Here is a 26,628-nt window from a genome sequence, read left to right on the forward strand (position 1 = left end):
ACATTGTATTTGTATTTATTATGGATCCCCACAGCTGCTGTAACCATGATTGGTTTGATGCATGCATTTAAAAAATATATATTTTATATTACTTGTTTTGTTATGACGCTATGTTTTTGTATTTATGTTTTGATGGTCTGTTTTAACCTGCCCAGTGACTATGGATATGAATTAGCTTCCTAGTTACGTTAAAATGAATAAATATATAAATACATAAATAATGATTAACATATTATGATGATTATGGTTATTATTATTATTATTGTCGACAATGAATTCGCTATGAAAGGTGAATTAAGTATTGAATATGGGAACTAGTTATGTGATGTTATGTTGTCTGACCGTGGTGCATGGATTTGCCTTCAACGTGCTCCGTCTTGCATTGGAAGTAGTTCCGGTGGTTTTGCAAGAGAACTGAGTCCGAGCGGGGAGACCCGGCGGGATTCTGTTGTTGGAGAAGCAAATACGAATAGCCGGGCGAGGAAGTCTTCAAATTAAGGGACGCAACTGACCACAGAGCCGGTCAGTATGACACGCGTATCGCATGGGGCATGCAACTTCAGTGACAGCCCTAGAAGGTGAAGGTTTCCTCCGTCCTCGGAGGAAATGTTCAAGTGCAGCACTGGAACAACTGAACCTCTCAAATTTGAACCGGTTAATAACCATCCACCGGGGTAAGTAAAGCGAATTTGGGAATGTCGTAACGTTAGGCCTGACAAGGCCTGGAGAAAATATCTCACATAGGCAAAGAAATGTACTTGAGCTCCGGGGTTGTGCTGTGGACAGGCCCTGACAGGTTCTCTCTCCCTGTCATCATACTATGCAGATAGACAGCCTATGTTATTTGAAGATATTAACTTCAAGTTTGCAATATCCTATACCTTTTTTCAGGGTGATTCTCGGTCGTGCTGCTCAGATTGATTCTGCTGTTTAATTGCCTTGCAAGTAGTAAAATGACTTTTACATTGAATTTCGATTGGTCCAAATTGAAACGGATGCTCAAACATTCGGACATGTATGCATCCATATGTAACAGTGTAGGTGCTACTAGCGCGCACCACCGCTAACTAACTAGCCATTTCACATCGGTTACACACATACATGCACTACAAGTTATACTTTTTAGACCCGCTTGAACTTTTGAAGCGATCAGTTACAATATTTATATTTCGAAATGGTCCGTTGCAAAGTTTCCACAGATTTTTATCTTGTCGAAGAAAAGTAATTTTCTTGCTACAATTTAGCCATGTACGAACTAATATATTAGTCATTTTTATTGAAAGCGTCAAACTAAGTGGCTGTCAAAAGGAAGGTACCGGAAATACAAGATTGGCTATTCATTGGCAGCCTACTCATGTCCATGACAAATAACATCTGTAGCCTACAGTATATTGGAATGTTTTTGTTTGAATAATGACCGTTGGCATATTCAGTCCATGGTTTTTATGTCTGCCTATGAATACAGACAGAACCTACTACCTTAATAAGATTTGTTGCATTATGCTATCTTCAGACGTGCATTTGTTCTATGGGCCTTTTATCTTTTATCCATTTTTGGTGTTAATGCCTGTATTCAAGTCTCATAAAATCAGGTTTGCCATAGAGGAGTTGGGAATGACTCCTTTCACAGCACTGCAGTTTATGTGTACTGGAAAAATTGGATGTTTAATCTTACCAGACCATTAAGTGAGAGGGTGAAAGATAATTGTGTTTATTTTATAAAGAGAGAGAACACTGGTTCCTGATTTGGATACGTCCCTTACTCCTATCAAGGTCAGAGTTGTCTGAACAGATTTTTCTCTACATTTGTGTTGAGGTTTACGTGCAGTCTTAAATGGTGTTGAAGGTAATTTGGCTTTTTAATTGTAGAACAGCTGCCACACACTCTCGGCTAATTGCCATGTAGACATTCTCAATAGATCACTCAAACCATTAAGTGCCTCATTAAGATATATTATGCAGATTCCCATTAAACGTGATAAAAAGGAACCCTCCTAATGTTTTTTGATTTGTATTTTAATCTCTGAGGTCAATATAATTACTGTCATTGTCAGCAAATGCATCGCTAATAAATTAGGGATTCAGCATCAACTCACTTAGGAATTGAAATGGGAGGTTCCGTTTGGTTGCTAGGTGTTGGGAAATTGTGCCATATTTTCATGAATATTGTTTATTATTTACTCTCTATAATGCCATCGATGCTGTAGAGATTCAGGAGGCTCGAACTCAGGTAGCCATGACCAAAGGCAGCGATCGTTACTACTGTTCCAAGAAAGCTAGTTTCATTGGGTGAGAGGTTTGGTCTCATGAACAGCCACCCACTGGAGAGCTTGTCCCTCGTGTACGTGCATCTCCGATAGCCAAACCAGGTCATCGTCATTCCAACACTATTGTAGCGATTTGCGGGGAAAAGTATTGCTTCTCCTTGTACCTATGAACACAACAGCACAGACAATACCTATGACCACACACAATAATTCACTCATAATTCACTCCCCCTTACCCTCATGTATTGATGCTTTAATCTACAGTGGCAAGAAAAAGTATGTGAACCCTCTGGAATTACCTGGATTTCTGCATAAATTGGTCATAAAATTTGATCTGATCTTCATCTAAGTCACAACAATAGACAAAGTGTGCTTAAATGTATAACACATTGTGTTTTTCTTGTCTATATTGAATACATCATTTAAACATTCAGTGTAGGTTGGAAAAAGTATGTGAAGCCCCCTAGGCTAATGACTTCTCCAAAAGATAATTGGAGTCAGGAGTCAGCGAACCTGGAGTCCAATCAATGAGACGAGATTGGAGATGTGGGTTAGAGCTGCTTTGCCCTATAAAAACACTCAACATTTGAGTTTGCTGTTCACAAGAAGCATTGTCTGATGTGAACCATGCCTCGAACAAAATAGATCGTAGAAGACCTAAGATTAAGAATTGTTGACTTGCATAAAGCTGGAAAGGGTTACAAAAGTATCTCTAAAAGCCTTGATGTTCTTCAGTCCACGGTAAGACAAATTGTCTAGAAATGGAGAAAGTTCAGCACTGTTGCTACTCTCCCTAGGAGTGGCCGTCCTGCAAAGGTGACTGCAAGAGCACAGCACAGACTGCTCAATGAGGTTAGGAAGAATCCTAGAGTGTCAGCTAAAGACTTACAGAAATCTCTGGAACATGCTAACATCTCTGTTGACGAGTCCACGATACATAAAACACTAAACAAGTTTAAAGATTAATCCAACCACGGTGTCAGATTTCAAAAAGGCTTTACGGCGAAAGCATACCATGCGATTTATCTAAGAACAGCGCCCAGCAGACAAATCATTACAAACGGTTACCAGCCAAGTAGGAGTTACACAAGTCAGAAATAGTGATAAATTAATCACTTACCTTTGATCTTCGTATGGTTACACTCACAAGACTCCCATTTACTCGATAAATGTTAGTTTTGTTCGATAACGTTCCTCTTTATATCCAAAAACCTTTGTTCGTGCGTTTTGTTCAGTAATCCACAGGCTCAAAGGCAGTCACAACAGACAGATGAAAAATCTGAAAAGTATCAGTAAAGTTCGTAGAAACATGTCAAATAATGTTTATAATCAATCCTCAGGTTTTTTTTTTTTTTGTCATAATAATCAATAACATTTCAACCGGACAAAAGTTTTCCCTTTTTTTGACAAAACAAGAAAGGCGTGCTCGGTCGCACGCATGAAAAACCTCTGGGACACTGAATGGTCCACTCATTCAAAGTGGTCTTACTCGCTCATTTTTCAGAATACAAGCCTGAAACAATTTCTAAAGACTGACATCTAGTGGAAGCCGTAGGAAGTGCAATTTGAGTCCTAAGTCAATGGATACTGTAATGGCATTCAATAGAAAACTACAAAATAAAAAAAACTCCCACTCCCTGGATGGATTTCTCAGGTTTTCACCTGCCATATTAGTTCTGTTATACTCACATACATTATTTTAACAGTTTTGGAAACTTTAGAGTTTTCTATCCACATCTACCAATTATATGCATATCCTAGCTTCTGGGCCTGAGTGGCAGGCAGTTTACTTTGGGCACGCTTTTCATCCGGAGGTGAAAATAGTGCCCCCTACCCTAGTGAAGTTAATGCAGGGCCGATAGACAAGTTCCTTACTTCTGTCTTTTCTGGTGGATTAAACTGAAATTGCAACCAACTTTTTATGGCTTGTTTAAAAACTTCTTATGGCTTGAATTCCGTTAGCGGGATCGATATGACAACAGCCAGTGAAAGTGCAGGGTGCCAAATTCAAAACAACAAATCTCATAATTAAAACTCCTCAAACATACAAGTATTATACACCATTTTAAAGGTTTACTCCAGCCAGTGTCTGATTTCAAAAAGGCTTTACGGTGAAAGCAAACCATATGATTATGTTAGGTCAGCGCCTACACACGTTAAAAACACAGCCATTTTCCAGCCAAAGAGAGGAGTCACAAAAAGCAGAAAGAGATAAAATGAATCACTAACCTTTGATGATCTTCATCAGATGACACTGGTATGACTTCATGTTACACAATACATGTATGTTTTGTTCGATAAAGTTCATATTTATATCCAAAAATCTCAGTTTACATTGGCGCGTTATGTTCAGTAATGTTTTGCCTCCAAAACATTCTGTGATTTTGCAGAGAGCCACATCAATTTACAGAAATACTCATCATAAATGTTGATTAAAAATACAAGTGTTATACATGGAACTTTAGATAAACTTCTCCTTAATGCAACCGCTGTGTCAGATTTCAAAAAGGCTTTACCGAAAAAGCAATAATCTGAGTACGGCGCTCAGGCACAAAAACATGCCATACAATATATCCGCCATGTTGGAGTCAACAATAGTCAGAAATAGCATTATAAATATTCCCACTTACCTTTGATCTTCATCAGAATGCACTCCCAGGAATGCCAGTTCAACAATAAATGTTTGTTTTGTTGGATAAAGTCCATCATTTATGTCCAAATACCTCCTTTTTGTTTGCGCCTTCAGTTCACAAATCCAAATTCACGACGCGCAGGTCAGACAAACTCCAAAAATCCCATTACAGTTTGTAGAAACATGTCAAACGATGTATAGAATCAATCTTTAGGATGTTTTTATCGTAAATCTGCAATAAAGTTTCAACCAGAGAAATCCTTTGTCTTCAGAAATGCAATGGAACTGAGCTACCTCTCACGTGAGTGCGCATGGCTGAGCCTCATGCCCTGCTGGCAGTGTTCCGACTCCAGGAGCTCTTATTCATCCTCACTTCACAGTAGAAGCCTCAAACAAGGTTCTAAAGACTGACATCTAGTGGAAGCCTTAGAAAGTGCAAAATGACCCCACAGACACTGTAGTTTGGATAGGCAATCACTTGAAAAACTAGAAACCACTTCCTGTTTGGATTTTTTCTCTGGTTTTTGCCTGCCATATAAGTTCTGTTATACTCACAGACATCATTCAAACTGTTTTAGAAACTTCAGAGTGTTTTCTATCCAAATCTACTAATAATACGCATATCTTAGTTTCTGGGAGTGAGTAGCAGGCAGTTTACTCTGGGCACGTCAGTCATCCAAGCTACTCAATACTGCCACCATCCATAAGAAGTAAAAAAATACATTTATTTATTTATTTATTTATTTGGACATGATTTTGTTTCAAATAACCAAAAGTGAGCGGTTGTAATCTGAATAAAGGGGAAAAGGCCATTCTTGAACATGGGGTGAGACATTCTTACTAATTGGTAAATGAAGCCAGTTTGTTATTTGGAATTATTTATTTCTGTTTTATAGAGGGAGAGAAACCAAAAGCCTACCGTGCCTATTTTTCAATATCATCAGTCCACATGTCAAGTAACATTCCCCCACTGTATTTACCCAAGTTCTCTTTAACTCCAGGACCATTGATCGTTTTATTATTATTATTATTATATATATATTTTTGCCTGATGCAGGACTCAAGTGCCGGAGAAGAGAGACTCTCAGACTGAAAACGCCTCCATTAATTGCCACAGTTTAGACTACCGATAAATCAGCATTCTAACTCCCCTTTGTGATAGTGTGGTGCAATGACAGAATGCCACAATCTACCACTAACGGTTGCGGCATAAGCTCGTAACTTTTAAAGGAAGAACCACTAACTACATTATACCTGGTTAAATACAAGGTAAATGTTTGGGTTAAGCAACATTAAAAATGAAAAAGACTAAGGGGTTGTTGAGGATTTTGGCACTGAAGCACTATATCTACTTCCCGAGAGTCAGATTAACTCGTGCATACAATTTTTATCTATCTGCGTCCAGTATGAAGGTAGTTAGAGGTAGTTTCACGAGCCACTGCTACATAGCGTTAGCCCAATGACTGGAAGTCTACAGGAACAGCTAGCAGTTAGACTTCCAGTCATTACACTAACGCTAGTTAGCAATTGCGCTGACGCTTGTTAGCAACTTCCTTCAAACTGCACGCAGATACATAAAAATGGTATTCACAAGTTTATCTGACTATGAAGAAGTAGATAAATGGCCTCATTGCCAAAATCCAAAACTATCCCTTTAAAAAAACTGTAGGCCGTAGTTCCAGTTTAGTGATTACAATGCCATGCCATATTTAAGTGATAAATCCTGAGAAGCTGGTGTTTGGAGGATATATTGGCACGGGTGTTGTTACGCCTGAGACTAAGTCGAGGGCCGGCAAACGGTGCCAATATATCCTCCAAACACCGGCTTCGAAGGCATTATCACTTTTATACAACGGGTTGCTGACATATTTTCATTAAACATTGTATTTTGATTTCATTCATACTATTTCATCCTTCCACAAGATATAGTCACGACACAAATCTAAGGTTGCTACCCACACCGGCTGGTTGTTCGTTCTATTGGTTCGGTTGACAGACATTTATTTGGATACATCCATAACAATGAGCTAATGATCTGCGATTTTGCCTGTCATAAAAAAATGTGCTCTCTTGTCAGGACACTGTTGTTCAGAAGATCTAGCCAACAACACGGCTAACACAACTTCAAACTGAAAGTGGAAAAGACTAGCTGCATTTTGTTTAGTTTGACCTGTTTTTTGACCTGGCTGATGAGACCGTGGATTGCGCAGTGAGATGGAACAGAGTAAATAGGCATTTCAACAACATAGCTTTAGCCGGTGGTAACTTGTGGAATAGACACCAGCTGGAATGTGGTTTTAACCAATCAGCATCCTGGATTAGACCCACCCGTTGTATAACATAGATCATTTGATGACCTTTTTGGTCAAAGAGTAATGCTGTACTATTACTGACTATTATTTTCATAGGAGTGTAGATGTCTGTAAATTGTGCGTTTTTTAAATTACAGTTCCAAATCAGACGACATGTCTCTGAAATTGTGCAATCGTCTCTCCAGTGACATTCATCCAAGGGAATATTCCCACCTTTGCATACCAATTTGATTATTTGGAAATCCACTCCTTTGCCCCGAAAGCATTATTAATGCCCCCTTGTTAAAGTGATTATTCAAATGATCTGCCATTAGGTGGAGTAATGTGCATTTAAGTCTCCGTTCTGCTTGGGCTATTCCCAACATGTAACTAACTTTTTTTATATTGGACGTTTTCACAGTATACCTACTGTGCTGTATCTTCTTTTTCAGAATATAGCCTATTTTGTTGGACAGAGACTGTGAAGAGAGACAGGAAAGGGAGGAGAGATGGTGTGCTAGAAGGGCATAGGCTGGATTTGAACCCACACCAGCACTGGCATATAAGTGTGTTCTGAAAGCAGTGGCAGTAACCGTTACACCACCCCAGGCCACTAGTGTGCTGCACCTTTTAAATGCATTCTACCTCTTGTGCATCACGATGGAGAGGAAATTATATTACTGACAGTGTGTACCTTGTGTTATTGCTCTGTGGGCACTGCATTTGAGACCAGGTACTTCTAGATTAATCTGAACATCCATTCTGTGAACCTGGGCTGTGTACTCTGATTGTGGTCCGGGCCCTCAAACTGTTGCACGTCACCCGAATTGATGATGAGATTTTCAACCATTAGAAAGACCTTTCTGATTTACATTGAATAGTGTGTTCTGTCATTTCAAAGCTAGGGAAAGACGTCAGAGTGGGACTCATTACATTGAAAGGGTAGGACGCATGAGTTTTTACTCGCCAATGTGTGGTCAAAGACTTAGTAGCTCAGTTGTAGTCACGTTCTGGTTACATAACCCAAAAATGTAACTATGTGTACTTATAGGTAATTACATATTTATTAACTTATTTCCGGATATCTTGTAAACTACCCACTATGCACAATTTCTCAATGTCATATGGAGGACTTACTCTGTGCTGCCGAGTTCGTATGCTAGCACGGTAGCTGGCTAAAGTTAGCCATTAGCCATGCTAGCATGTAATTACATTCCAGGTCCAAGTGTTGGCGGGAAGTGTGATGAGGAAGTGTGATGTAAACAAAGAGCAGGCTCTAGTGCTTTCTTGCCGTGGGTTGAAAATGAAAATCATACCTGCTTGCTAATTGTGTAGTACCTCTTTGGTTCTCCTTTTTGTTTTGTTAACATTTCGGCATGTTCTCTGTAGTAGTCTTGTCATCCCCCCCCCCCCACACACCCTTGGCTTAGTGCTAGTGCGCTAGCTGACTGACATCAGGAAACTATCTATTTTGGATTTTGACCTGGTGAAGCGCCCGCCTCCCCCTTGCTTTGAGGGAGGTTTTACCATCGATGGGCCCCAACCATCAATCTGTAAGTCTCTGCTCTCTCCTTTGCTTATAATCTGCGGTTATGTTTCGGTTGTGTTCTAGCTGGTCTTCAGTAGTTGGGCTCCAGCTTTCCGACCGTAACCGTGGTGCTTGGCTGGCTAGGCTAATAGCTAGTTGGCTAAATAGCTAACGTTAGCTGCCTGGCTAGCTTGCTGGCTAAGATAACGTTCTTTCATAACTGGTGAGATGGTGTAATGTATTTGGAAAACATTGGTTTACTGTTGATAGCAACTGGCTGACTCAATAAATAGCCTGCTAATGTTATCCCTACTAGCCTGCAAATGTTAAAATATTTGCTTGTAAATTGGCAGAAAAATGTATTAAATTAAAAAGAAACCAGTGCAAACGATTTGGTTTAATTTGAAGTTATACATTTGGAGTTTACATTATAGGGAATAGGCTGGCTTGCCGGGTCCTCCAAATTGCATCACACCCCGGAAAAATGTTCCAACATGACTTCAGCATTCTTTAAAATTCTGATCAGTTTTATTTAATAACTTGGAACAGTTTAAGTGAGGTGTAACTTTGCATTAGGACTTTTGATGTGTGTACTAATGCAAATCCATATGCTACATGTGATTTATGTTTATGCTACCTACCCTTTAAGTGTCTCGTATAGAACTGGTTTGGGAGAACTGAACTGGCATTTGCAAATTTCTTATTGCTGCCAACTATCCAACTGAGTGAGAAGAACACGAAGCTCCACTTCTGAACTTTGTCTAAAACCTTGGGTTGACACGGTAGTGTATTGCGTTGTACTGGTTATGTTTTTAATGAGTAACAATTGTCAGCCTATTTGCATGTGAAACAATGTTATTATAAATAACCATCAAAAAGCTGTGATACTTCTAAAACATGTAAATTTATCCCCATTTTTAAACTGCAACAAAACCAAAGCCATTCCTTCAAGTGAATGCCTCTAGGTTTTGGGGGTTGTTCCATTATTAATGCGATTCAGAAGCCAAACTTTTAGGTTGGCGCAGTTGGGCGCTTTAATCTATTTTTGCTGTAAATCAATGCATTTTTAAAGAGGACAACTGAACATGGGTGGATGTGGGAATACAGTTGATTTCTCTGTGCTGCAGTGCTGTAACCTTTACTGTGCTGAGCCCGAGTTCACAAACAGCATACTTCCCTCTCCTGGGACCTCTCGTAGGGGGAGTGTGCCCAAATGCTGCACTCCCATATTTTGTTTATGGAAAAATACACCTTTTTAACTTTGCTGTTCTCAGGATTTTTTCTGGTTGTCGATGGGTTGCAACCCATTCTATCCTGTAAGCCGTTTTTAGGTGTTACTGTGTATCTGTGTAGGCTAGATATTTGGTTCTCGAGGGCCACAGTGTGTTGGCAGTTCATTAGCTATTGTTTGAGATCTGAAAAGCAGTGCTGGGGTGAATCATTTCCATTTCTCCTGTTGATTTGGGATGTGAATTGATATCATTTTTATTTAATTCTCTGAAATTAAAATTTCACTTATTCAATGAATTTGAAATGATTAAATCAGTGTGGATTCAAACATAATCTCAGAACCCAAAACCAAATCTTGCACTAGCTAGCTGACTACTTAATTTGACTGAATATACTAGGCCTGAAATAAAGGGCGTGGTCAAACATCAACAGGTCCTTTTCTTTGGATGAATTTACAGTCAGCCCTGCTGAACTCAGTAGCATATGGCCCCATCCTTCCATGGGATGTTTATTCCAAACCATGCACAAATTGTCCATTGATCAATCGAGTTAGGGTGCATGCATCTCAAGTCAGCATTCGACCCAAAGAGGACAACTACATTTACATTTGAGTCATTTTAGTAGACGCTCTTATCCAGAGCAACTTACAGTAGAGTGCATACATTTGAATTTTTTTCGTAACTAGTGAAGTATCAAACAGTAATTACAGTCAAGGGGCTTAACTCAATTTTATTGAAAGATGAGCAAGAACCTTCAAATGAAGACATCGGCTTTGGCGTTGAGGTGGAAAGTAATTACAACGTTGGATTTGGCTTTTTGGACCCTTTTCTCCCTCTTTTCAATCCCCATTACTCCCAGACATGACAGTTCTTGACACACCGACAGGCTCCTTTTGAGACATTAGGTTACCCACACAACGCAGTCCTCCCCGGGAAACCCCCTCAGCTCGTCAAACTCTGGGAGGAGGGTGTATTTTGTCATAACTTCCAATACTTTGTCTTCTTCTGAAAATATTTGCATTCCTCCTTACTCTTGCCCTCCATTAAAATGCAGAAGTGTAAAGCCGCTCTGTCTAAAAGCCTGGCGATCAGTGGGTGGCTGTTAGCAATCCATTCAGCAGAGGGCGTGCATCCCAGGCACACAAGTCTAATCGGTGAATACATTCAATCACACAGAGACCCAAACTCTTTTTAAGGGACTATGTGCCCAGTTATCAAAGCCTCATACACTTTTCACATGGGTGTGCAACTTTAAGGGGCTTTTTGAACAACGTTCAAATTATGTTTTCAGTTTCAGTCAAAATCTTGCTCATCATATTTTATTGGTCATGTTTTTTAAATGTAGGTTAATAGTTGCTAATAAATGTAAAACTGCTCTATTGCTCACTATTCTCTCTTGAAGGTACTCCCTCTTCCCTCCTGTATGGCAGGTGTGATTTTAGCTACATTTTTTTTGTGGGGTAAAGAATAGCATATTTCAGGATTTATCTAAACTCGTTCACCAATATATGCACAACTTTTATTCAATTTCAGGGAAATTATGAAATAATGAGCATCAGGATAATAAGGATTAATAGGAAACAATGCAATTACCAAACTCCTGCTAATCTAATCCTCTTTGGGATCACCCCCTTTCTCTCTGCCCTGAGTGTTATAATTATACTTTAGTGTCATGCATAGGCAGTGGCTGCTAGACTGGCAATAATTTGTTTATTTTCAAGGAACATAAGTTAAAGCATGGTCTTAAAGATGTAAGTCCTGTGATTATATTGGTGTCGTTGCTGTGTGACTAGGGCTGGGCAATATATCGAATTAGATTAATTCTAATGTTTTTGCGCGGTATTCCAAATGCATGTATTGCAAGAAATCAAGCTTTTTGTTATTTTTCATTTTTGAAAATGGTTAGTGAGGCTCGACTGGTCCGGGTTATGTGTTGTGAAGCTAGCCACAATAAGGATTAGGCACAATAGTGGACTTCGCGGTTATCCTTCAAAGTAAAAGTAAGTCATTGGCAGTCATGCAAATGAATACAAATAGTAGAATTATGCCTTTTATTTTGAAGGCTAACTGCAAAGTCTACTATTGTGGCTAATCTTTATTGTGGCTAGCTTTACATAGATGGGTCCGACCACCATTAATCAAATAAGAACTGTCTTATAAATTAGGGTTATTTTAGATGATGACACCTAGCTATATAGTTAGCTAGCTAACTGTGGAGATGGGAGAACCTTCCAGAAGGACAACCATTTCTGCAGCGCTCCACCAATCAGGCCTTTGGTAGAGTGGCCAGATGGAAGCCACTCTTTAGTAAAATGTACATGACAGCCTGCTTGGAGTTTGCCAAAAGGCACCTAAAGGACTCTGACCATGAGAAACAACGTTCTCTGGTCTGATGAAACCAAGATTGAACTCTTTGGCCTGAGTGCCAAGCGTCACGTCTGGACAAAACTTGGCACCTATTCCTTCATTGAAGCTTGGTGGTGGCAGTCATGATCGAGAGAAAGATGAACGGAGCAAAGTACAGAGATCCTTTTTGAAAACCTGCTCCAGAGCGCTCAGGACCTCAGACTGGGGCAAGGTTCAGCTTCCAACAGAACAACAACCCTAATCAAACGGCCAAGACAATGCAGGAGTGACTTCGGGACAAGTCTCGATATCCTTGAGTGGCCCAGCCAGAGCCCGGACTTGAACCCAATCTCTGGAGACCTGAAAATAGCTGTGCAGCGATGCTCCCCATCCAACCTGACAGAGCTTGAGTGGATCTGCAGGTGAAGAATAGGGGAAAAACTCCCCAAATACAGGTGTGCCAAGCTTGTAGCGTTATACCCAAGAAGACTGGTCTGTAATCGCTGCCAAAAGTGCTTCAACAAAGTACTGAGGAAACGGTCTGAATACTTGTGATATTTCCCCCAACATTTTTTATGAATTTGCCAATTTCTTAACCTGTTTTTGCTTTGTCATTGAAGGGGGGAAAAAACAATTGAATCAATTTTAGAATAATGCTGTAACATAACAATGTGGAAAAAGTCAAGGGTCTGAAAACTTTCCGAATGCACTGTGTATAATTGAACGTATAGACAATATAGAATATGTAGTATATCTGAAGAATAGTATATGTGACCAGTGTTTCCTGACTATGTAGGGCAGCAGCCTCTAAGGTGCATGGTAGAGTAACTGGGTGGTAGGTGACTAGTGACAGTGACTAATGTTCAGGGCAGGGTACTGGGTAGAGGCTGGCTAGTGGTGTCTATTTAACATACTGATGGCCTTGAGGTAGAAGCTGTTTTTCAGTCTCTCGGTCCCAGCTTTCATGCACCTGTACTGACCTTCCCTTTCTGGATGGTAGCAGGGTGATCAGGCTGTGGCTCGGGTGTCTGAGGTCCTTGATATTATTCTTGGCCTTCTTCTGACACCGAGTGCTGTAGATGTCCTGGAGGGCAGACAGTGTGCCCCCGGTGACGTGTTGGGCTAACCGCACCAACTGCTTCCTCAACACGTTTTAATTGACCACCCTTAATGAATGCATTTGCAGACTTGGCACAAGCCCTTTCTATCCAAGGTCTCAGGGTTCCTACTAGTCTTGCACTTTTGTCTGTTATTCCTGTGTCAAGTCACACTCTTGACAGGCAATTATTCTATGGATGGCTGTGGTTCAAGGTGTGGTTGCATTGAGATTAGATTTTTATAGCTTGCTTCATCATGGCTGAGCTGTGGTTACAGAAGTTAAATACCTCTGATGGTATTAACATGTAACCACAAATCTGTCCGTCCCCCCAGAAGCAGTGCTATGACCCCTCTGTTGTAGAGTATTACTCATCCTAGCACCTCCACCACTCTAACGCTATGCCGCCACAACATTCAAGCCCACGCTCTCAACTGCAACAACAACTGCAGCAGCACAGCAGATCGGGGCTTGTGGCAGCTTGATTTGCAGCTAAAGCCTACTCTTAATGAGAGAAAAATAAGAACTTGTGCAAAAGCTCACCCGGCATTTTCCCTCTTCCCTTTTTCTTTTGCCATGCGTGTTTGACTAGATGAATTATTTTTTTTTTCAACTGAAAAATAAACTGGTTTGTGGGCGGAGTATTATCTTTGTTTTCTCCTCTTGTATGTTGCTCTCCAGGGGGATCCGCAGAGACCAAGAGTTTTGTATTTCTGGTAGATCGGCTCGTTGAAGTTTCAGGAGACGATACCGTGTGATTGCGTGGGCTGGTGTGTGTTTCTGTTTAAGGACATTTGAAGGTTGTTTTAATTACTCAGATGTGCAGGTATCTTTTGGAGGCTTAGCTCTACTACTGACCAGGTTTAGTCAGGAAATTGTCTTTACAGGTTTCAAGCAGGACGTTGGTCCACACTGAAATGATCCTACACTCTGAAATAAATATTTGAGATATTATTTACTGGTATTTTAGGATCTTAATTGTGTACAGCAACATTTAGCCTTGCTTGTGTTCTGACAGTGAATGTTATGAGTGGACAAAGCATTAGGAACACCTTCCTAATATTGCGTTGCACCCCCTTTTGACCTCAGAACAGCGTCGGGGCATGGGTCGAAAGTGTTCCACAGGGATTCTGGCCCATGTTGACTCCAATGCTTCCCACAGTTGTCTCGATGTCTTTTGGGTGGTGTACCGTTCCTGATACACACGGGAAACTGTTGAGTGTGAAAAACCCAGCAGCGTTGCAGTTCTTGACACACTCAAACCATTGCGCCTGGCACCTACTACCATACCACATTCAAAGGCACTTAAATATTTTGTCTTGCCCATTTAACCTCTGAATGGCGCACATACACAATCCATGTCTCAGTTGTCTCAAGGCTTAAAAAGACTAACCTGTCTCCTCCCCTTCATCTACACTGAAGTGAATTTAACAGGTGACTTCAATAAGGGCTCATAGCTTTCACCTGGTCAGTCTGTCATGGAAAGAGGAGGTGTTCCTAATGTTTCGTAAACTCTGTGTATACAGTGCCTTCAGAAAGTATTCACACTCTTGACTTTCAAGATTTTGTTGTCTTAAGTGGGATTAAAATGGATTTAGTTGTCTTTTTTTGTCAACGATCTACACACAATACTTTAATGCCAAAGGGAAGGAAAAGTATTTTCCATTATTATATATCTTGATTAGATTGAAAAGTATTGGAAAGAGTAGGTGTTCTTAATGTTTTGTATACTCAGTATAAATCTTGTTCTATTTATTTTTTCTGGGGGGTTGGGCTCCCCCCCACCTTAAGTTAACTATCGAAGATGTTCCAAATCAATTATATCCAGCTGAGGGCTCCAGCTATGCATTTGGTTTGCTAACTTGCCAGCTATATGGCTAGATGGCAAGATTAAGCTTCCATGTTGCCTAAGTTGTTTGGTGTTTATTTATTATCTATTTAAAAAAAAAATATATATATATTACAAATAACGCCCCTTGTGTGCACTTCTGGTAATACCGTATACCCCAGTATAGAAAGGAAACTGTATGAAAATCTGGATACTGCTCAACCCTAATCACTATAATGATTCAGAGGTATTCTCTATTAATCTCTAATGGTGTTAACATTTAAAAAAAATGTTTTTTTCTTTACACTGTTGATGGAGGTATGATAGAAAACAGTTCCTCAATATTTCTTACTCAAATAATTTTGTCAAAACCTTCCTGAAACTCCTATTTTCTGTTAACAAATTAACAGTAGAGCCTTCTCTTCTGAAGCACTCTGGTTGTTTTGTAGCACAAGCTGTGCTGTGTTCAAGTCCGAAATGGAGAGGTGGGCCTTGACTTGACAGCAGAGTGAGGCACGTTGACAGAACAGCGGGGGTTCTGAGCTAGGATTGAATGGCGGGAACCCGTTTACCGGGATTTACCAATCAAAACCACTCCCTTTTCTCGGGATAAATAACTGCGAGAAACCAGTAAATCATCATAAATGATTTATATGAACAGCTTGGCATGAAATGCAACCGCTAAATTATATGCAATGTCTTAATCTGGCTTCTCTACGGCCTCTGCATAATGAATCAACACTCGGGGGGGGGGGGGACAGACAGCCCATCTCAGTATGCAGCACAGTTCACAACGCATGTAGACCTATTAACTCAAGGTAACTTTTTATCTTGTGACAGGTAGGCCTCATTTGCTGCAGCATAACCTAAAGAACGAATGCGTGTCTAATCTCTATCTGGCTTTCGGGGGTCACCTTGTTTTTTTTAAATTGCAGCTGCAGTGTTTTAAAACAGCCTGTCACTCAAGTATTGTTGCTTTAAATCAGTGCGCACAAGCACTCTCTCACAGTCTTTCTCTCTCTCGCTCTCTCTCAACTCCATTCAAATTGCATCCAAAATAGATAATCTTGTTCTAGATTGATACTGTATATACAGTTGAAATTTAGAAGATTACATACACTTAGGTTGGAGTCATTAACTTGTTTTTCAACCACTCCACAAATTTCTTGTTAAGAAACTATAGTTTTGGCAAGTCGGTTAGGACATCTAGTTTGTGCATGACACGAGTCATTTTTCCAACAATTGTTCAGACAGATTATTTCACTTAATTCACTGTATCACAATTCCAGTGGGACAAAAGTTTACATGCACTAAGTTGACTTTACCTTCAAACAGCTTGGAAAATTCCAGAAAAGGATGTCATGGCTTTAGAAGCTTCTGACAGGCTAATTGACATCATTTGAGTCAATTGGAGGTGTACCTGTGGACGTATTTCAAGGCCTACCTTCAAACTCATTGCCTCTTTGCTTGACATCATGGGAAAATCTAAAGAAATCAGCCAAGACCTCAGAAGAAAAATTGTAGACCTCCACAAGTCTGGTTCATCCTCGGGAGCAATTTCCAAATGCCTGAAGGTGCGACGTTCATCTGTACAAACAATAGTACACAAGTATAAACACCATGGGACAATGCAGCCGTCATACCGCTCAGGAAGGAGACGCGTTCTGTCTCCTAGAGATGAGCGTACTTTGGTGTGAAAAGTGCAAATCAATCCCAGAACAACAGCAAAGGACCTTGTGAAGATGCTGGAGGAAATGGGTCCAAAAGTATCTTTATCCACAGTAAAACGAGTCCTATATCGACATAACCTGGAAGGCCGCTCAGCAAGGAAGAAGCAACTGCTCTAAAACCGCCAATAGAAAGCCAGACTACGTTTTGCAACTGCACATGGGGACAAAGATCATACTTTTTGGAGAAATGTCCTCTGGTCTGATGAAACAAAAATGGAACTGTTTGGCCATAATGACCATCGTTATGTTTGGAGGAAAAAGGGGGATGCTTGCAAGCCGAAGAACACCATCCCAACCGTGAAGCACGGGGTTGGCAGCATTGTGTTGTGGGGGTGCTTTGCTGCAGGAGGGACTGGTGCACGTCCCAAAATAGAAGGCATCATGAGGGTGGAAATTTATGTGGATATATTGAAGCAACATCTCAAGACATCAGTCAGGAAGTTAAAGCTTGATCGCAAATGGGTCTTCCGAATGGACAATGACCCCAAGCATACTTCCGAAGCTGTGGCAAAATGGCTTAAGGACAACAAAGTCAAGCTATTGGATTGGCAATCAAAAAGCCCTGACCTCAATCCTATAGAAAATGTGTGGGCAGAACTGAAAAAGTGTTTGCAAGCAAGGAGGCCTACATACCTGACTCAGTTACACCAGCTCTGTCAGGAGGAATGGGCCAAAATTCACCCAAATTATTGTGTGAAGCTTTTGGAAGGCTACCTGAAATGTTTGACCCAAATAAAACAATTTAAAGGCAATGCTACCAAATACTAGTTGTGTATGTAAATGTCTGACCCACTGGGAATGTGATGAAAGGAAAAAAAGCTGAAATAAATCATTCTCTCAACTATTCTGACATTTCACATTCTTAAAATAAAGTGGTGATCCTAACTGACCTAAGACAGGGAATTTATACTAGGATTAAATGTCAGGAATTGTGAAAAACTGAGTTTAAATGTATTTGGCTAAGGTGTATGTAAACTTCTGACATCAACTGTAGATGTCCTAGCCTACTTTTTTCAGGTAATACATTCAAGCCTTGTTTTTTGCTAATTTTGGGTTATGCATAATAAGCTTAACTTATCCTGTCTCTCGCAATACGCAAGCGCCTGTGCTCCGCTGGCCTCCTTAAATGCTCCTTAGCTCTTGGGGTCCCATGCAGTAAAAGCTTGACTAGAATAGCTTGCTGGACATTTCTTTGTTGCATTTCCTACACCAATGGACTACTTGAAGAGGGATGCAAGCTGTTGGGGGTAGGCTGTAGCAGTTATTTATTCAGACCATAACCATTCAATCAATCTTCATGATGAAAAGAAAGCCTTCTGCCTATAATTCCAGTCCTATATTATTCAAGGATATCCTTCTCTTCATTACATTTACATTTTAGTCATTTAGCAGATGCTCTTATCCAGAGCGACTTACAGTAGTGAATGCATACATTTCATACATTTTTTTTTTTCTTCCCCTGTGCTGGCCCCCCGTGGGAATCGAACCCACAACCCTGGCGTTGCAAACGCCATGCTCTACCAACTGAGCGGTGTGTGTGTGTGTGTGTGTTTGTTTCTCTAAAATACCGGGAAAATATTCAATTCTATTCTGTCCTTCCGGGTTCCGCTGAAGAATTGGAATTCCTCCCGAGCTGTTCCCCCATTTTGGCAGGCAGTCGTGAAAACAATTCCCAAGCTTTTAGTCACTCCATATCGCGTTGCAATTTCTACTTTGTTGGATGGAGAATGACAGAGGGAAGCTGGATAGACAGAACTCTGAGGAATAGTTTTGCTGTGGTGGTGGGTGGCTTTGATATTGCGAAGGCATTTATTTATGGGTCTCTGAGTGTTGTCAGCCAGGACTTGACAAACTCACCTTCTCGCTTTCTGTTTTACAGCATTGGAGCCTGAATGAACATGCACCATAGGACTACTCTAGAGTAAGAATTTTATGTTAATATGTTAATGTTTGCTGCATCTTTGTTTTTTATGGTCAATTGTATAGGTTTGAGTGAAGTTCAGACTAAGAGGAAACAGTTGCTAGGCTATATAAAATATTTTTTAAAGCTACAATATGTACCTTTTTGGGCGACCCAACCAAATATACATATAATTGTAACTTATAGATCTGTCATTCTAATTGAAAGCAAGTCTAAGAAGAAAGGTAGATCTGTTCTGTGTGCTATTTCTATGCTTCCCGTTAAGTTTCGTATACTTTCGGTTTTCTACACCAGCTTAAAACACCTGAAAAATACAATATTTTTGATTATGTAAAATATTTCAGTGTTTTAGATGGTACAATGATTCTCTACACCAGGTATTACCAATCTGGGGTACGCACAATGCCGCTGGGTGTACAGCAAAAAAATGTCTTGTTCACGTTTTCAAACAGTCCATTTAGATTTTTTAACTTCTTGGTGACGGGGCAGTATTCGGAAATTCAGATGAATAACATGCCCAAATTAAACTGCCTGCTACTCGGGCCCAGAAGGTAGGATATGCATATTATTAGTAGATTTGGATAGAAAACACTCTGAAGTTTCTAAAACTGTTTGAATGATGTCTGTGAGTATAACAGAACTCATATGGCAGGCAAAAACCTGAGAAAGAAATCCAACCAGGAAGTGGTTTGTAGTTTTTCAACTGATTGCCTATCCAAACTACAGTGTCTGTGGGGTCATTTTGCACTTCCTAAAGCTTCCACTAGATGTCAACAGTCTTTAGAACCTTGTTTCATGCTTCTACTGTTACTGGGAAGAGAAAAAGAGCTGTCTCAAGCCTGAGACCAACGAGTTGTTTACTGCGTGGGCACGTAGAGGAAAAAGAAGGAACGGCCCCTATAATGAATACGTTATTGTCTGGTTAGAATATTATCGAAGATTTATGTTAAAAAGACCCTAAGGATTTACCGTTTCTACGAATGGTAATGGAACCATTTGACTTTTCGTCTCGGGTTTTGCGCTCACGCGTTATGCCTTTGGATTAGTGATCTGAACGCGTGAACAAAACGGAGGTATTTGGATATAAATATGGAGTTTATCGGACAAAACAAACATTTCTTGTGGGAGTCCTGGGAGTGCATTCCGACGAAGATCAGCAAAGGTAAGTGAAGATTTATAATACTATTTCTGAGTTTTGTTGACTCCAGAACTTGGCGGGTAACTGTATAGCTTGCTTTGATGGCTGAGCTATGTACTCAGAATATTGAACAATGTGCTCTCGCCGTAAAGCTATTTTGAAATCTGACACAGCGGTTGCATTAAGGAGAAGTGAATCTATAATTCTTTCAATAACTGTTGTAAATTTTATCAATGTTTATAATGAGTATTTTTGTAAATTGATGTGCTCATTCACCGGGGGTTTTGGAGGCAATACATTTTCTGAACATCATGCGCCAATGTAAAATGGGGTTTATGGATATAAATATGAACTTTATCGAACAAAACATACATGTATTGTGTAACATTGAGTCCTGGGAGTGTCATCTGATGAAGATCATCAAAGGTTAGTGATTCATTTTAGCTGTATTTCTGTTTTTTGTGACACCTCTCCTTGCTTGGAAAATGGATGTGGTTTTTCTTGTTTAGGCGCTGTCCTAACATAATCTAATGTTATGCTTTCGCCGTAAAGCATTTTTGAAATCGGACAATGTGGTTGGATTAACGAGAAGATTATCTTTTAAAATGGTGTAAAATACTTGTATGTTTGAGATTTGAATTGAGATTTTTGTTGTTTTGAATTTGCCACCCTGCTATTTCACTGGCTGTTGAATAGTGTGTCCTGTGGGTGGCTAGCGTCCCACATGTTCCAGAGAGGTTAATGGGGCTATATTTGGGTGAGCTTTTTTTTTCTTGCCTGACTAGTCTCGTTTCACTGCCAAAAACATCCAATCACATTAACTGTTACTCTCTCGCGGGAATTCCACCAACGGTCCGTATGTAGCCAAACGTAGCTGCTGCTCATTCCGTTTGCTCGAAAGTTGATTAATGGTAAAAAAGAAAAAGTAAGGCCCGAGCCCATAGACACATACCAGCTCTACTGGTAGTACTGCTACTACCAGCAGTACTACACCTGCACCTGTCGACTACACAAGTTGCTCTGCTTCCACGAGCACATCCAATGCTAGCATCAGTAATTCTACATTTCTTGTTAGCCAAGCCAGCATGGACACTGACAGTTGTCAATCTGATGCAGCCGAAGAGCTACTGCTCCCTTACCCTGGAAAGCACCGAACAGGGACGTTGGGACAGACGGGGACATTGAACCATCGAAGAAGCGCAAAGATGAGAACCTCATCTTGTGAGGTTCTCATCCGCATCAGTGACATGGCTGGAGATGTTTTGAAACAATTAATGCTTTGCATACAAGCCAGTGAATTCTATGCGTTACAGCTGGATGAGTCAACAGACGTGGCGGGCCTGGCACAGCTCCTGGTATATGTCCGTTACGTTTATAGGGGGTCAATAAAGGAAGACATCCTCTTCTGCAAACCACTGGAAACCAGGACAACAGGAGAGGATATTTTTTAAGTACTGGACAGCTTTGTGACCTCAAATGGACATTGGTGGTCAAGATGTGTTGGTATCTGTACCGATGGCACAAAAGCCATGACAAGGAAACATAGTGGAGTGGTAACGCACGTGCAAGCAGTTGCTCCTGACGCACACTGCAGCATCCACTGAAGCTCTTGCTGTCAAGGGAATCCCTGACAGCTTGAAAGATGTTTTGGACTCTACAGTGAAAATGGTTAACTTTAAAGCAAGGCACCTGAACTTTGTATTTTCTGCATTGTGCAATGATATAGGCAGCGACCATGTAACGCTTTTACAACCTGCAGAACTGCACTGCTTATCAAGGGGCAAATTTGAATTGAGAGACGAGCCTAAAGTTGGCCTATCTGGGTGATGTTTTTTTCCCTCGCCTGAATGATCTGAATCTAAGATTACAGGAACTCTCCGCAACTAGATTCAATGTGCGGGACAAATTTGAGGCTATGATTACGAAGTTGGAGCTCTTCTGTCTGCATTAACAAGGACAACACACAGGTCTTTCCATCATTGTATGGTTTTTTTGTGTACAAATGAACTCAAGCTTACGGAGAATGTCAAATGTGATTATAGCGACGCACCTGAGTGAGTTGGGTGTGCAATTACGTGGGTACTTTCCCGAAACTGATGACACAAACAACTGGATTTGTTATCCCTTTCATGCCCTGCCTCCAGTCCATATTTCCGATATCTAAATGAGAGCTTCATCAAAATTGCATCAAGCGGTTCTGTGACAATGTAATTTAATCAGAAGCTACTGCCAGATTTCTAGATTGTATCCTGCCTTGGAAAATCATGTTAAGACACTGATGCCCTTTGCAACCACGTACCTATGTGAGAGTGGATTCTCGGCCCTCACTAGCAAGAAAACGAAATACAGGCACAGACTGTGTGGAAAATGATTTAACCTCTATGGGCTAGCACCTACTCAACAGCCAGTGTAATCCCTTGGCGCGTTATTCAAATACCTCAAATGCAAAAACTTCAATTTTTCAAACATATGACTATTTTACACCATTTTAAAGACAAGACTCTCGTTAATCTAACCACACTGTCCGATTTCAAAAAGGCTTTACAACGAAAGCAAAACATTAGATTATGTCAGCAGAGTAACCAGCCAGAAATAATCAGACACCCATTTTTCAAGCTAGCATATAATGTCACATAAACCCAAACCACAGCTAAATGCAGCACTAACCTTTGATCTTCATCAGATGACAACCCTAGGACATTATGTTATACAATACATGCATGATTTGTTCAATCAAGTTCATATTTATATCAAAAACCAGCTTTATACATTAGCATGTGACTAGCATTCCCACCGAACACTGCCGGTGAATTTACTAAATTACTCACGATAAACGTTCACAAAAAGCATAACAATTATTTTAAGAATTATAGATACAGAACTCCTCTATGCACTCGATATGTCCGATTTTAAAATAGCTTTTCGGTGAAAGCACATTTTGCAATATTCTCAGTAGATAGCCCGGCATCACAGGGCTAGCTATTTAGACACCCCGCAAGTTTAGCCTTCACCAAACTCCGATTTACTATTAGAAAAGTTTGATTACCTTTGGTGTTCTTCGTCAGAATGCACTCCCAGCACTGCTACTTCAATAACAAATGTTGGTTTGGTCCCAAATAATCCATTGTTATATCCAAACAGCGGCGTTTTGTTCGTGCGTTCAAGACACTATCCGAAAGGGTGAATAAGGGTGGCGAGCATGGCGCATTTCGTGACAAAAAAATTCTAAATATTCCATTACCGTACTTCGAAGCATGTCAACCGCTGTTTAAAATCAATTTTTATGCCATTTTTTTCGAAAAAAGTGATACTATTCCGACCGGGAAAGCCTGTATACGTACAAAGAGAGAGAAAATAAATACATCTCGTGCCCTCGTGCACGAGCGTGAGTCTGAGTTCTCTTACCAGCCACTATCCAAACGCGATAATGTGTTTCAGCCAGAGGCTGCCTCGATATCATTCAGCTTTTTCCCGGGTTCTGAGAGCCTATGGGAGCCGTAGGAAATGTCACGTTATGGCAAAGATCCTCAGTCTACAATAAAAAGAGCCAAGATGAACAACAACTTGTCAGAGAGGGCGCTTCCTGTTTGGAATCTTCTCAGGTTTTTGCCTGCTATATGAGTTCTGTTATACTCACAGACACCATTCAAACAGTTTTAGAAACTTTGGAGTGTTTTCTATCCAAAGCCAATAATTATATGCATATTCTAGTTACTGGGCAGGAGTAGTAACCAGATTAAATCGGGTACGTTTTTTATCCGGCCGTGTCAATACTGCCCCCTAGCCCTAACAGGTTTTAAGACTGAGACTCCAATACAACCCAAGATTGCAAAGTTATGTTCTCATTAACCTGTACTGAGTTATTCACAATTTTCATTGAACAAATAAGGTTTTATATGTAAGATGGCTAAATAAGGAGCAAGATTTATTATTATTATTTGTGCCCTGGTCCTGTAAGAGCTCTTTGTCACTTCCCACGAGCCGGGTTGTGACAACTCACTCATTCTTATGTTTAACTTCTATGGGCTAAACCTGCGGGACACAGCCAGTGAAATATCAGGGCGGAAAATTCAAAAACAACAATGTCATAATTCAACTTTCTCAAACATACAACTATTTTACACCATTTTAAAGATAAACTTCTCGTTAATCTAGCCACATTGTCCGATTTTCAAAAAGGCTTTACAGCGAAAGCAAAACATTAGATTATGTTAGAGTACATAGACAAAAATAATCACACAGCCATTTTTCCAAGCAAGGACGTGTCAATAAAACCCAAAACACAGCTAAATGAAGCACTAACCTTTTGACGATCTTCATCAGATGACACTCCTAGGACATTATATTACACAATACATGTATGTTTTGTTCGATAAGTTAATATTTATATCCAAAAACAGCATTTTACATTGGCGCGTGATGTTCAGGAAATGTATTCCCACCAAAACTCCCGGTGAATGTGCACATCAATTTGCAAAAATACTCATCATAAACGTTGACAAAATATATAACAATTATTTTAAGAATTATAGATGGACTACCCCTGGATGCAACCGCTGTGTCAGATTTTAAAATAGCTTTACGGAGAAAGCACATTTTTCAATATTCTGAGTACATAGCTCAGCCATCACGGCGAGCTATTCAGACACCCGCCAAGTTCGGGGCAACCTAAACTCAGAATTAGTATTAGAAATATTCTCTTACCTTTGCTGATCTTCGTCAGAATGCACTCCCAGGACTGCTACTTCCACAAGAAATGTTGATTTTGTTCGAAATAATCCATATTTATTTACAAATACCTCCGTTTTGTTTGTGCTTACAGATCACGTACAGGGCAGTATTTGCGCGGCCGGATAAAAAAACGTACCAGATTGAAACTGGTTACTACTCTTGCCCATAAACGAGAATATGCATATAATTAGTATATTTGGATAGAAAACTCTCAAGTTTCTAAAACTGTTCGAATGGTGTCTGGGAGTATAACAGAACTCATATGGCAGGCCAAAACCTGAGAAGATTCCATACAGGAAGTGCCCTGTCTGACAATTTATTGTCCTTCTGTAGCCTCTCTGTCGAAAATACAGCATCTGTGCTGTAACGTGAGATTTTCTAAGGCTTCCATTGGCTCTCAGAAGGCGCCAGAAAGTGTAATGAGATGTCTGCAGTCTCTGGGCTAAGAACAGCAGCTCTGTTTGATACTGGCCTGCCTGGGGACAGTGACACTGAAGATGCGCGTTCATGTGAATTCTCCATTTTGTTCTTTCAGTCTTTGAATGAATACAACGTCGCCCGGTTGGAATATTATCGCTATTTTACGAGAGAAATCGCATAAAAAAAGATTTTAAACAGCGTTTGACATGCTTCGAAGTACGGTAATGGAATATTCGTATTTTTTTTGTCACGAAATGCGCTCGTGCGTCACCCTTCGGATTGTGACCTGAACGCATGAACAAAACGGAGCTATTTCAATATAACTATGGATTATTTGGAACCAAAACAACATTTGTTGTTGCAGTAGAAGTCCTGGGAGTGCATTCTGACGAAGAACAGCAAAGGTAATCCAATTATTCTTATAGTAAATCTGAGTATGGGCAGGGTCAAACTTGGTGGGTGTCAAATTAGCTAGCCGTGATGGCCGGGCTATTTACTTTGAATATTGGAAAATGTGCTTTCGCCGAAAAGCTATTTTAAAATCTGACACCGCGATTGCATAAAGGAGTTCTGTATCTATAATTCTTAAAATAATTATGTATTTTGTGAAAGTTTTATGCTGAGTAATTAAGTAAATTCACTGGAAGTTTGCGGTGTGTATGCTAGTTGCTAATACTGAAGATAACATGCTAATGTAAAAAGCTGTTTTTTGATATAAATATGAACTTGATTGAACAAAACATGCATGTATTGTATAACATAATGTCCTAGGAGTGTCATCTGATGAAGATCATCAAAGGTTAGTGCTGCATTTAGCTGTGTTTTTGGTTTTTGTGACATATGCTTGCTTGAAAAATGGCTGTGTGGTTATTTCTGGCTATGTACTCTCCTGACATAATCTAATGTTTTGCTTTCGCTGTAAAGCCTTTTTGAAATCGGACAATGTGATTAGATTAACGAGAGTCTTGTCTTTCAAGTGGTGTAAAATAGTCCTATGTTTGAGAACTTTGAATTATGACATTTTGTGGTTTTAAATTTGGCGCTCTGTCACTGGCTGGCTGTTGAATAGTGCGGCACGATTTCGTCCCACCTACCCTAGAGGTTAAATCATCCCCCGTTTGGCGAAGTTGGCTGTCTTTGTTAGGTTGAAATAGTATGCACACAGTCCGCAACAAGCCAGGCGGCCCAAACTGCTGCATATACCCTGACTCTGTTGCAGAGGTGACACATTTTCCCTAGTTAAAAGAAATTCATGTTAGCAGGCAATATTAACTAAATATGCAGGTTAAAAAATATATACTTGTGTATTGATTTTAAGAAAGACATTGATGTTTATGGTTAGGTACAAGTTGGAGCACCGACCGTCCTTTTTCGCGAATGCGCACAGCATCGATTATATGCAACGCAGGACAGGCTAGATAAACTAGTAATATCATCAACCATGTGTAGTTAACTAGTGATTATGATTGAT

General features: G+C 40.1%; 1 protein-coding gene across 4 annotated transcripts in view; it reads left to right on the plus strand.

The window, feature by feature from the left end:
• The first annotated feature begins 395 nt into the window (after positions 1 to 395).
• The window catches only part of LOC106567377 (forkhead box protein J3), a 114,167-nt gene continuing 87,934 nt past the window's right edge, over positions 396 to 26,628 (plus strand). For 3 of the 4 annotated variants that reach the window (XM_014136544.2, XM_014136548.2, XM_014136547.2), the window contains exon 1: positions 396 to 674. The gene's annotated coding sequence lies outside the window, so the exon portion shown is untranslated. Of the gene's footprint in view, positions 675 to 18,826; positions 18,869 to 26,628 lie in introns of all 4 variants that reach the window. The other variant, XM_014136545.2, reaches the window with a different exon arrangement.

Source organism: Salmo salar, chromosome ssa13 (assembly GCF_905237065.1).
Source record: "Salmo salar chromosome ssa13, Ssal_v3.1, whole genome shotgun sequence".
NCBI classification, from domain to species: domain Eukaryota; kingdom Metazoa; phylum Chordata; class Actinopteri; order Salmoniformes; family Salmonidae; genus Salmo; species Salmo salar.